Here is a 12,155-nt window from a genome sequence, read left to right as displayed (position 1 = left end):
GTTTATGTTGTTGAAAAATGGTATTTGCAATGAATAAGTCATTCTCTTGCAAAATTTGATCATGTGATCTCCAGCATCTTTTCTATCACCAAGGCCATATTTTCCAACTGCTGGTGATTCTTCTTTGTTTCCAACTTCTGCATTCCAATCACTGGAAATAATCAACATATCTTGATTGCATGTTTGGTCAACTTCAGACTGCAGAGGTTGGTAAAATTTTCAGTTTCCTCATCTTTGGCTGTGGTGGTTGGTGCATAAATCTGAATAATAATAGTATTGACTTGTCTTCCTTGTAGGCGTATGGATATTTTCCTATCACTGACAACACTGTACTTCAGGATAGATCTTGAATCATTCTTTGTGACAATAAATACCACACCATTCTTCTTCAATTTGTCATTCCTGGCATAGTAGATCATATGGTTGTCTGATTCAAAATGGCCAAACCAGTCCATTTTAGCTCACTAATGCCTAGGATATTGATCTTTATACACTCCATTTTATTTTTGACAACTTCCTATTTTTCTAGATTCATACTTTGTACATTCCATGTTCCAATTACTGATGTATGTTTGCAGCTGTTTCTTCCCATTTTGAGTCATGCCACATCAGCAAATGGAGGTCCACAAAGCTTTACTCCATCCTCATCATTAAGGTCAACTCTACTTTAGGAAGCAGCTCTTCTCCAGTTGTATTTTGAGTGGTTTCCAACCTGAGGGCCTCATGTTCTGGCACTACATTGGACAAAGTTTCAAGGCTATTCCTAAAGTTTTCCAGTACTATATCAGACAGTGTTTCACTGCTTTGCATAAGGTTTTCACTGGCCAATTCTTTGAGAAGTGGATATCCTCTTTCTTTTTCCAAGTCTGTCTTAGTCTGGAAGCTCCACTGATACCTGTCTGCCAGGGGTGACCCTTCAGGTATTTGAAATACTGGTGGTATGGCCTCTAGCCTCACAGAAACATGCAAGGCAGTACGGTATGACAAACTGACAGATGAGAGGTGGAACAACTGTAGGGTAACAAAATGCTATTTGTGGACAATTTGTTGCATCCATCTTGGATAAGCATTTCCTGCAAGGCAATGGCTTGAGCACCCACAGACAGAAAGCTTCATTGAGCATAAGAAATAATTTATAAATGTATTGAATAGATTTTGTGTTACTTTCTAACGTTTTATTTATTTATTTATTTATTCCTTGTCTGAAGTATAGTAGTGGAAATTAATCAGATCCACCTCGGAAGCCCAAAGAGGGGTCACTATGAGTTGGATCCGACTCAACAGCAGTGATGGTGGTGGTGTAGAGCACACTGAAAACTCCACTTTATAGCACAGTGGCCAATGAAAGGGGTTGGGCTCTTAACTTGGATTTTTCCCTTTTTATAACAACAATAAAGATAAAAGTCTTTATTCTTACTTCCAATCATTCACTGAGGGATAAAAACCCAAATGAAACCTATTGCTGTTGATTTGGTTCTGACGTATAGTGACCCCATAGGACCGAGTAGAACAGGATTTCCAAGGCTGTAAATCTTTATAGAAGCAGACTGACACATCTTTCTCCCATGGAACTGCTGGTGAGTTTGAATGGCCAATCTTTCTGTTAGGAGTTGAACACTTATCCACTGTGCCACCATTTGTTTTTGTTGTTTGTTGTTATGTGCCGTCGAGTCGGCCCCAACTGTGCCACCATAGCATCTTTTAATTGAGGGATAAATGGGAATAATAATTGGATGTAAAGGTAGCAGGGGAAAGAAAAAAAGGAAAAAGAACTCCTTCCTCCCTCTTCCCACTGGAGGAGGATAGATGATACATCCTAGATAAGAATAAAGAAAACCCCAAATTCTCAGTGCAAATTCTCTATACACCTAGCTCAGCTCCATTTATTACCTTCACTCCCAAAATATTCAGAGGTAGGCTTTTGTAATCAGAAAGTGCATTAAGGGTCCAGTAACTAGTAATTCTTATTAAAAAAACCAGACAAACAAAAAACAAACTCACTGCTATTGAGTCGTATCCAACTCATAGTGACCTTTGCTTGGATTTCTGAGGTGGTATCCTACGGAAGTAGATTACCCAACCTTCCTTCCTAGGAGTGGCTGGTGGGTTTGAACTGCCAGACTTTTGGTTAGCAGTCAAATGCCTTAGGCACTACACCACCAAAGCTCCTGATAAGTAATTCTTATTAAGTCTGAGGAAATATACTATATGCAACCTAATGTTTCATTAACAACAACACAATCTATATCCAAGATTTTTTTTTGTGTGTGGTGAAAATATACACACTACAACCTTCACCAACTCAACTATTTTTGCATGCACAATTCAGTGACATTGATTACATTCTTCATGTTGCACAATCTTTATCACTATCGTTTTCAAATTATTCTACCATTATTAACACAAACTCAACATCCCTAAGCAAAACTCCTTCCTTTCCCTCATTTCTACTCCTAGTAACCACTAGTAATCTCTGGTTTCTATATATTTGCTTATTTCATATAAGTGAGATTATATATTATTTGTCCTTTTGTATTGTCTTATTTTGCTTAACGTAATGTTTTCTAGGTTCATCCATGTTATAACATGCATGAGGACTTCATTTCTCTTTATGGCTAAGTAATATTCCATTTTATGTATACCTGTATACCACATTTTTTGATCCATTCATCTGTTGATGGACATTTTTTGGTTGTTTCACCTTTTGGTTATTGTGAAAAGTGCTGCAATAAACATTGGTATACAGGTTTCTGTTTGCATTCTTTCACTTCCTCTGGACCTAGGACTGAGATTCCTGGGTCATCTGATAGTTCTGTGTTCAACATTTTGGGAAACTTGCCAAACTTTTATCTATAATGGCTGTACCATTTTACCTCCCTACCAGTAATGGATGAGGATTTCAGTTTCTCCACAATCTTGCCAACACCTATTGTTTTCCTTTATTTGATCAATGCCATTTTAATGGAGGTGAGGTGGTATCTCATTGTGGTTTTGATTTGTATTTCACTAATAACTACTGATGTAGAGTGTTTTTTCATGTGTCTGTTGGCTAGTTGAATATCTTCTTTGGTGAAATGTCTGTTCAAGTCCTCTGCCCAATTTATGATTGATTTGTTAGTCTTTTTGTAATTAACTTATAGGTTTTTTTTTTTTTTGAGATACATTTTGGATATTAGATATTGGATATATATTTCCTGAAAAACTTTCTCTCAATCTGTAGGATGTCCCTTTACTTTGTTGATAAAGTTATTTGATGAACAAAAGTATTAGATTTTTATGAAGTCTCAGTCTTTTGCTGATCATGCTTTTGTTGTCATATATGATAATCCATCATTAAAAACTAGGTCCCACAACCTTGTTCCTGCATTTGTTCTGAGAATTTTATGGTTTTAGATTTCATGTTTAGGTGCTTGATCTATTTTGAGTTGAGTTTTATGTATAATGTGAGGCATGGATCCTGATTCATTCCTCTGCTTGTAGAAATCTGATCCTCCCAGCACCATTCATTGAAGAGACTTTTCCTTTCCCATTGAATGGGTTTAGCACTCATCAAAAATCAATTGACAGTACATGTGCGAATTTATTTCTGGACTCTGTATTCGATTCCATTGGTCTATACTACTACTGTTGTTGTTAGGTCCCTGTTCTGGTCACCTGGTACCACTCTGACAGGAATATACCACAAATGGGATGGCTTGAACAAACAGGAGTTTATTCTCTTAAGTTTGGAGGCTTTAAGTCTGAGTTCAGAGTGCCAGGCTCTAGGGGCTTGGTGAAAGCCCTTCAACCTTGGGCTTCAGCTCTGCCTCCTGCTCCCAGCCCACTGAAGCTAGAGGCTTTTCTTCACTCAGACAGCTTCTGGCTGCTGAGACTGACAGGCCCAAGGTTGACAAGTAAAAAGGCACAGTCTTGATGTTCCCAAACCACATGGCAGGCCATTCATTCAAGTCCATTAAAAGTCCTAAAATCAGCAGAGCATGGCAGGCTGCTGAATAATGACATAGCTACATGCAGGGTTCAAGTGTGCCATAAGCTATACACCATTTCCAAAGCTGTTTCTTATATATGAGAAGCGGACCACATCCCTAAAGCTACTCAGCTGCTCACAGTAAATTCCACCATGGAGTTGATTACCAGTCTCATCATGGGGAATAGTACATCCAGCTGCCCAGCCACTCAACCAGGCCCAGCCAAGTTGACACACAAACTTAACTACCACAGTCCCACTGAGTAATTTCCAACTCATAGTGACCCTATGTGCTACAGAACGAAACACTGCCTGGTTGTGTGACATCTTCAAAATCCTTGCTATACTTGAGCCTATCGTTGCAGTCATTGTGTCCAGTACTAGACTGTTTTAAATACTGTAGCTTTATAGTATATTTTGAAATAAGGGAGTGTCAGTCCTCTTACTCTACCTATCTGCTTCAAGATTGCTTTAGTTATTTAAAATCCCTTGCCCTTCCTTATAAATTTGAGGATTTCCTTTTCTTTTTCCGCAAAGAAAGCTGTTGGAATTTTGATGATGATTGTACTGAATTTGTAGATCCCCTTTGGGTAGTGTGGTTCTTAAGTTTGTGTGTCAGCTTGGCTGGGCCTGGTTGAGTGGCTGGGCAGCTGGATGTAGTATTCCCTATGATGAGACTGGTAATCAACTCCATGGTGGTATCTATTGTGAGCAGCTGAGTAGCTGTTTTAGGGATGTGGTCTATTTCCCGTATATAAGAAGCCTTGGGGAATGGTCTATAGCTTATGGCATGCTTGAACCCTTCATCTAGCTGTGTCATTGTTCAGCAGCCTACCACGCTCTGCCGACCTTGTGACTTTCAATGGACTTGAATGAATGGCCTGCCATGTGGTTTGGTAACATCAGCACTGTGCCTTTTTACTTGTCAACATTAGGCTTGTCAGTTTAAGCACTCAGCAGCTGTCTGAGTGAAGAAAAGCCTCTAGCTTCAGTGGGCTAGCTTGAAACTTCAGGAGGCAGAGCTGAAGCCCAAGGTTGAGGGGCTTTCATCTAGCCCCTAGAGCCTGGCACTTTGACAGACTTACAGCCTCCAAATTATAGGAGAATAAACTCCTGTTCATTAAGTCTATCCCACTGGTGGTATATTCTTGTCAGAATAGCACTAGGTAACCAGAACAGGTAGTATCTTAGGCTGTATTCTCTAGAGAAGCAAAACCAGTATATCTCATATATATATGTATACACACACACACATATGTATGTATATAGTATCTTAGGCTGTATTCTCTAGAGAAGCAAAACCAGTAAATCTCTTATACATATATATTTATATACATGTATGTATATACACACATACACACAGAAATTTATCATAGGAAAGTGACTCAGACAGACAGTTATAGAACTTGGTCAGTCCTAAGTTCCTGGATCAAATATCAAGCTGGAGGCTTGCCCTGACTCATGCAGCTGCAGGTAGCAGAGTTGCTGGTGTTCTGACACTCTGTTTCCGTGGTCTGGAAAACACCCTCTTCCCTAAGAAAAGATTTAATGATCTGATTTCTTGTATCAGAATAGATAATCTCTATGAGAGGGTGCTTCACATCTGCAAACTCTTTCTGATCCTGCCCGGTCCATTCTTACAGTGATGAGGTACCTCTTGCTTTCCTTAATCATCTTTCACAGTGCAGTGATGAGAACATGATGGACCCTTATAATCTGGTCATCTGCTTTGACCCAGAAATAAGAAATCAGGTTTATTGACAGGCTCATGTGAATGAAAGTGTCCATACCATCATTATCCACCATGAGATTATTTTCCCAGAAGCTAAAGAGCTGGATGGTCATATTTATGAGAAATGCATGGCTGGAGATGGCTACTGTGACAGCCCATACAGTGAGCATGGTACCTTGGAGGAAGTGGATCAGGATGCTGGTACAGAGCCCCACACCAGTGAAGAGGAATGAGAACCAATAGAAGCAATAGCCAAGTTTGACTATATTGGGCGGTCTGTCAGAGAACTGTCTTTCAAGAAGGGTGCCTCCCTGCTGCTCTATCCCGCACGTCTGAGGACTGGTGGGAAGGCAGACACAATGGGATTGACGGGCTTGTGCCTCACCAGTACATAGTAGTGCAAGATATGGATGATATGTTTTCAGACACTCTGAGCCAAAAAGCAGACAGTGAGGCTAGCAAGGGGCCAGTCACTGAGGACAAGTCTTCATCCAAGGACATGAACTCCCCAACAGACCACCATCCTGATGACTATTTAGCAAGACAAAGAAAAAGAGGAGAGCCACCCCCTCTGGTAAGGAGTCCTGACAGGACTATGATGGCAATTCCCTCTCTACCTCCCACATGCTCTTTCTAACCGCTCAGTTGACCTGGGGTCCCCAAGCCTGGAAGTCACCCCGGGGGCTTGCTGCAGAATCATGGCCTCAAAAGTGACAGTCATGAGAGGAGGCGCTGGCCTGGCCATGACAGCTTGACCAACATCAATCAGCATGACTCCCTTAAGAAGATTGACAGCTCTCCTATTAGGGCTGTCATCCACATCATCAGGGCAATACATAGGCTTCAGTGACCACAAGCCACTGGGCCCAGAGATGGTTGCTCAGGATATTGAAGATATTATGAATACTGCCTTGAATGAACTCTGAGAACTGGAGAGACAGCAAAGCATGCCTCTGATGTGGTGCTATAAACCTTCGAGCAAGTGAAAAACTCTCCCACCCCTGCTTCTTTCACAGAATCTCTCAGCCCTTTGCACAACGTTGCCCTCAAGCTCTGAGCTTCAGATTCAATGCAGCACTAGCTCCTCCAGTAACACAATGTGATTGGCAGGCAGTTTAACAGGCTGCTGACTTTGACGGAAGACGAATATATGATCAACAAGCAAAATGGTGGATTGTGGCTCACAGGACAGTTGTAGGCAGCCCAACAGAATCCAGATCCACAAACGTTCTTGAATTTTTCCAGGATGTCCATATATATATATATTGGAAGCAGGCCATACCAGTAAGGAAACTCCCTTTCTACTGATTGGTTGCTCAAAGCATATGCATTAGATCTCATCATGGGAACGACCATACTGCAACTGCTTAAGCCACTCAGAATCATGGTCCAGCCAAGTTGACACACATCCTTAACTATCACAGTTCACCCCTTGTCAATTTTGCAGTTGTATACATCTCCTTAACCATATGTTGTTGTTGTTGTGTGCTGTCAAGTTGGACCTGACTCATAGCTACCCCTCCTTGGGTTTCTAAGGCAATATCACTATGGAAGTAGATTGCCCAAACTTTCTTCCGAGGAGTGGCTAGTGGGTTTGAACCACAAGCCTTCTGGTTAGCAGTGAAGTACCTTAGGCACTAGGCTACCAGAGCTCCTCCTTCACCATATAAAATCTTTAAATAAAGACAAATTATAAAGCCATATTTGCACCTAATGTGATACAACTAACACACGTACAACTGAAAACTCATTACCCCTGTTTACATTTTATAGTTTATAACTGAAGAAAAAAAAATATTCGATGCACATATACAATGAAGAAATATAACAATCACAGCCCTTGTTTCTGCAACTGATCATGTGGTTGTAGCTGGTATTCAGAATTACCTTCTTCTACCACCCATTCCACATTCCCCTTGCTCTCAGCAAGCACTTCAGCTGGTTGTGGTCCTTTGCCTTGTGGGGTGATCAAACCTTCATTCCTGAAAGGTCTGGATCATTAGTAGTCATTGGGTTGCTGTAGTTTTCCATTAACTTTAATCACAGGGCATGGTAGTACTAAGAGACATCCTAAAGAATCTCCTGTATTCCAGACATACCCTTCTTTACCTACATTATGTAATATCAATTCAATTTCCTCTTGGTAATCAGGATCAATCACACCAGACAATATACTAAGTCCCTTTTGCCTGTTGATCCAGAGGTATGAGGAGGCCAAAAGGGCTGGGTGGCTTTCTTAACTTCCAGTTCAATTCGATCAGTATTGTGTCTCCAGGTGGGAGTGTTCCTCCCTTTGAGACTAAAACCTCCAGACCTGCAGAGCATAGGGTTGCAGCAACAGGAAGCAATTTCTTTTTGTTTCTTTTTTTTTTTTTTTTCAGTGGATCACTGGGGGTAGTAGTGAATGGTACCACTCCTGTTTCCATAACTTGGTTCCTGGGCCCACGAATCCTGGCTATTGGAGAAATAGCACCATACACAGGATGCTGGTTTAGAACATATATAGCCTCCTGGAGAACATTGCCCCAGCCCTGCAAGATATTGCCACCTAGCTAGCACTGTAATTGTGTTTTTAGTAGGCCATTCTATTGTTCTATTTAGCCAGCTGCTTCAGGATGATGAGGAATATGGTAAGACAAGTGAATTCCATGAGCATAGACCCATTACCATGCTTCATTTGCTGTGAAGTGAATCCCTTGATCTGAGGCAATGTTGTGTGGGATACCATGATGGTGGATAAGGCATTCTGTAAGTCCATGTATTGTAGTTTCGGCAGAAGCATCATGTACAGGGAAGGCAAATCCATATCCAGTAAGATCAAAATGTTTCCCTTTCAACTTGCCACCAGGTTGCTGGCCGATCACCCTGAGGAATGATTCTATGTTGAGGGCTCAGTGTTGTTGTCTGCTCCTTGTATATTGGGCACTCAGCAGTGGCTGTAGCCAAGTCAGCCTTGGTAAGTGGAAGTCCATGTTGCTGAGTCTATGCATAACCTCCATCACTCCCACCATGGCCACTTTGTTCATGAGCCCATTGGGCAATGACAGGAGTAGCTAAGGGAAAAGGATGACAGGTTTCCACAGAACAAGTCATCATATCTACTTGATTGTTAAAGTCCCCTGCTGAGGTCACCTTTTGCTACGCATTCACATGAGACACAAATATTTTTACTCCTTTGGCCCATTCAGAGAGCTCTATCTACACACTTCTTCTCCATACCTCCTTGTCACCAATTTTCCAATCATGCTCCTTCCAAGTCCCAGACCATCCAGCCAAACCATTGACCACAGCCTATGAATCAGTATAAAATCATTCATCTGGCCATTTCTCCTTCCATGCAAAGTGAACAACCAGATGCACAGCTCAAAGTTCTGCCCATTGGGAGGATTTCCTTTCACCACTGTCCTTCAGGGAGGTCCCAGAAAGGGGCTGCAGTGATGCTGCTGTCCATTTTTCAGTGGTGCCTTCATATTGTGCAGAACCATCTGTAAACCAGGCATGAGTTTTCTCTTCCTCAATCAACTGATTGATCACAAGGAACTCCCCATGAGGCCATAGGTGCAGATTGGAAGAGGGAAGGTAAGGTGACTGGAGTGGAGACCATAGGCAGTTGGACCACTTCCTTAAGCAACTTATTTGTACCTTCAAGTCCTGATTGATCCTGATCTCTTATGTACCACTTCCATTTAATGATGGAATGCTTCTGTTCACATCCAACTTTATTACTCTGTGGGTCAGACAACATCTAGTTCATGATGGGCAGCTCAGGACATATGGTGTTTGGTGGTTCATGGCTAGGCATTCAGTCTCTACTAAGGCCCAATAACAAGCCAAAAGCTATTTCTCAAAAGGAGAGTAGTTACCTGCAGAATATGGCAGGGCTTTGCTCCAAAATCCCAAGGGCCTGTGTTGTGATTTATCAATAGGGGCCTACCAAAGTTTCCAAACAGCATCTCTATCTGCCACTGACACTTCAAGCACCATTGGATCAGCTGGATTATATGACCTAAGTGGCACAGCAGCTTGTAAGGCAGCTTGAACCTGTTGCAGAGCCTTCTGCTGTTCTGGGCCCCACTCAAAACTAGCAGCTTTTTGAGTCACTTGTTAAATAGACCAATGCATCACACCCAAATGAGGGATATGTTGCCTCCAAAATCCAGAGGCCCACCAGACATTGTGCCTCCTTTTTAGTTGTGGGGGGAGCCAGATGCAATAACTTATCCTTCACTTTAGTAGGAATATCTCAGCATTCCCCATACCACTGGAACCCTAGAAATTTCACTGAAGTGGAAGGTGCCTGAATTTTTGTCAGGTTAATTTCCCACCCTCACACATGCAGATGTTTCACATATAAGTTTAACATCATTGATACCTTTTTTTTCTTTTTAACTATGTCCAATTTGCATAATGTCATCAATGTAATGGATGAGTGTGATGTCTTGTGGAATGGGAAGGAGATCAAGATCCCTATGGACTAAATTATGATATAGCATTGAAGAGCTGATATACTCCTAGGTTAGCACTATGAAAGTATATTGTTGGCCTTGCCAGATGAAAGTTTTTGGTTTACTATGTTTCTAGGTAGAGGAAGTTTCAATGGCTTCCACTTGGCTTTTCCTATCATAATAGCCCTTACTCCACATGTCAGGGACCCAGTGTGGGAGTTCTGCCAATTGTATGTCTATTCCAATTAGGCATTCTGGAACTGAGGAAATCACTACAGGATGGGTTTGAGGACCCATTTGAACCATTGGAAGATGCACCTGAGATAAGATAATGACCTGACCTCCATATGCCCCTCACTCTGGTGGGCCACAGTGACATTTTGGGTCTCCTGGAATTAGTGTCAATTTGGAGCCAGTATCCACTAATCCTTGAAAAGTCTGATTATTTCCTCTTTCCCAATGAACAGTCTCTCTTATAAAAGGCTTCAGATCCCTTTGGAGAAGGCTAGGAGAAAGATTAACAGTACAATTTTTTGGCAATTTAGTGGGGTCCTTCCTCAAGGGGACCCAGACTCACCTTCATTCAAGGGGTTGTGGGTCTGTAAACTGACCCAAGTCTGGGAATTGATTGAGAGGCAGTGACTCTGTATTCTGGTGATTCAATCTAGACTGCTGTTCACTTTACCTAGAATTCTGTTTATACAGATCAAGTAATATTTAGTCAATTTCACTCCTAGGAACACCATGCCTAAGTAGCCAATGCCATAAGTCTACATGAGTCAGAGTGTTCTGATTACTGCTTTGACTCTCAAAACAAAAAACACAAACTCAGTACTGTTGAGTCAGATCCAACTCATAGCGACTCCTCCTTGGATTTCCAAGGCAGCATCACTATGAAAGTAAATGGCCCAATCTTTCTTCCAAGGAGTGGCTGGTGGATTTGAACAGCCAGTCTTCTGGTTAGCCAGTCAAATGCCTTAGGCACTATGCCACCAGAGCTCCATTATGGTAACCAAACACACCTTATTTTTGTTGATTAACTATTGCCACTTGGCTCCTACCACCATGGAATCCAATCAGCCCCATTGTAGTTAAGTGTCTTAATTCAATTAGAGCAGTTCCAAGAGTCAAATCCAGCTTACAAAACAACAACAACAACAACAACAACAACAACAACAACAAAAACCCAGCAATCAAAGCAGTCTTCAAGGATGCTGTGGCTCCCTTCACAAATTTGTTCCTCACTGTAGTGATAAAAGTTGTGTCCTCTGGGCTCCCCATTTCTATGAGTCTGATCTGACAAATTCATTCTAGCACGCCAATTTCCCAAACGCTTGGATACTTTCTTTTACATCACACCAGGAGGAGTCAGCCTCAGGGATCCAGGTGAGGGGAGGGAACCCAGGCCGTGCCCCACAAGTGGCAAGGTGGGAAAATGGGGAAAGGAGAGGAAAAGACAAGGGAGACCAGGACAGAGCAAGGAGGCAGAAGCAGGGATCCAAGTAAGGGGAGCTTGGAGAGGATTCGAACAGCTAAGGTAGACAAACTTGTCTATTGGTTTGTCCTACTGTGATGACGTGTTGCTGTGAGTCTTGAGGTTGTGCCACTGGTGTTTCAAACCCAGCAGAGTGCACATGGCACACAAGTTTCAGTGTGGCTTGCAGTCTGAGACAGACTAGGAAGAAGGAAGAGGCCATCCACTTCTCAAAGAATTGGCCAGGGAAAACCTTATGAATAGCAGAGATAACACTGTCTGACACATTACTATGCAACTTTATGAATAATCTGGAAACATTGTCCAATACAGCGGAGGAGGATGAGTCACCTGGGTTAGAAGGCTCTCAAAATACAACTGGAAAAGAGCTGCATCATCAGAGTAAAACCAGCTATACTGATATGGATAAGCTAAAACTTTCGAGACCTCCATTTGCTGACATGAAAGGACTCAAATTGAGGAGAAACAGCTGCAAACATCCATTAATAATTGGAACATGGAATGTATGACGTATGA

The 12,155-nt window shown here is 41.9% G+C and overlaps 1 pseudogene; it reads left to right on the top strand.

Annotated features, from left to right (window-relative positions):
• Positions 1-5,434: 5,434 nt before the first annotated feature.
• On the top strand, positions 5,435-6,802 carry LOC103213453 (annotated as a pseudogene).
• The last annotated feature ends 5,353 nt before the right edge of the window (positions 6,803-12,155 follow it).

This window comes from Orycteropus afer, unplaced genomic scaffold, assembly GCF_000298275.1.
Source record: "Orycteropus afer afer isolate SDZICR_OR568_19922 unplaced genomic scaffold, OryAfe1.0 scaffold02443, whole genome shotgun sequence".
NCBI lineage: Eukaryota > Metazoa > Chordata > Mammalia > Tubulidentata > Orycteropodidae > Orycteropus > Orycteropus afer.
The sequence above is the reverse complement of the archived record's forward strand: the minus strand, read 5'-3'. Positions and strand labels throughout refer to the sequence as shown.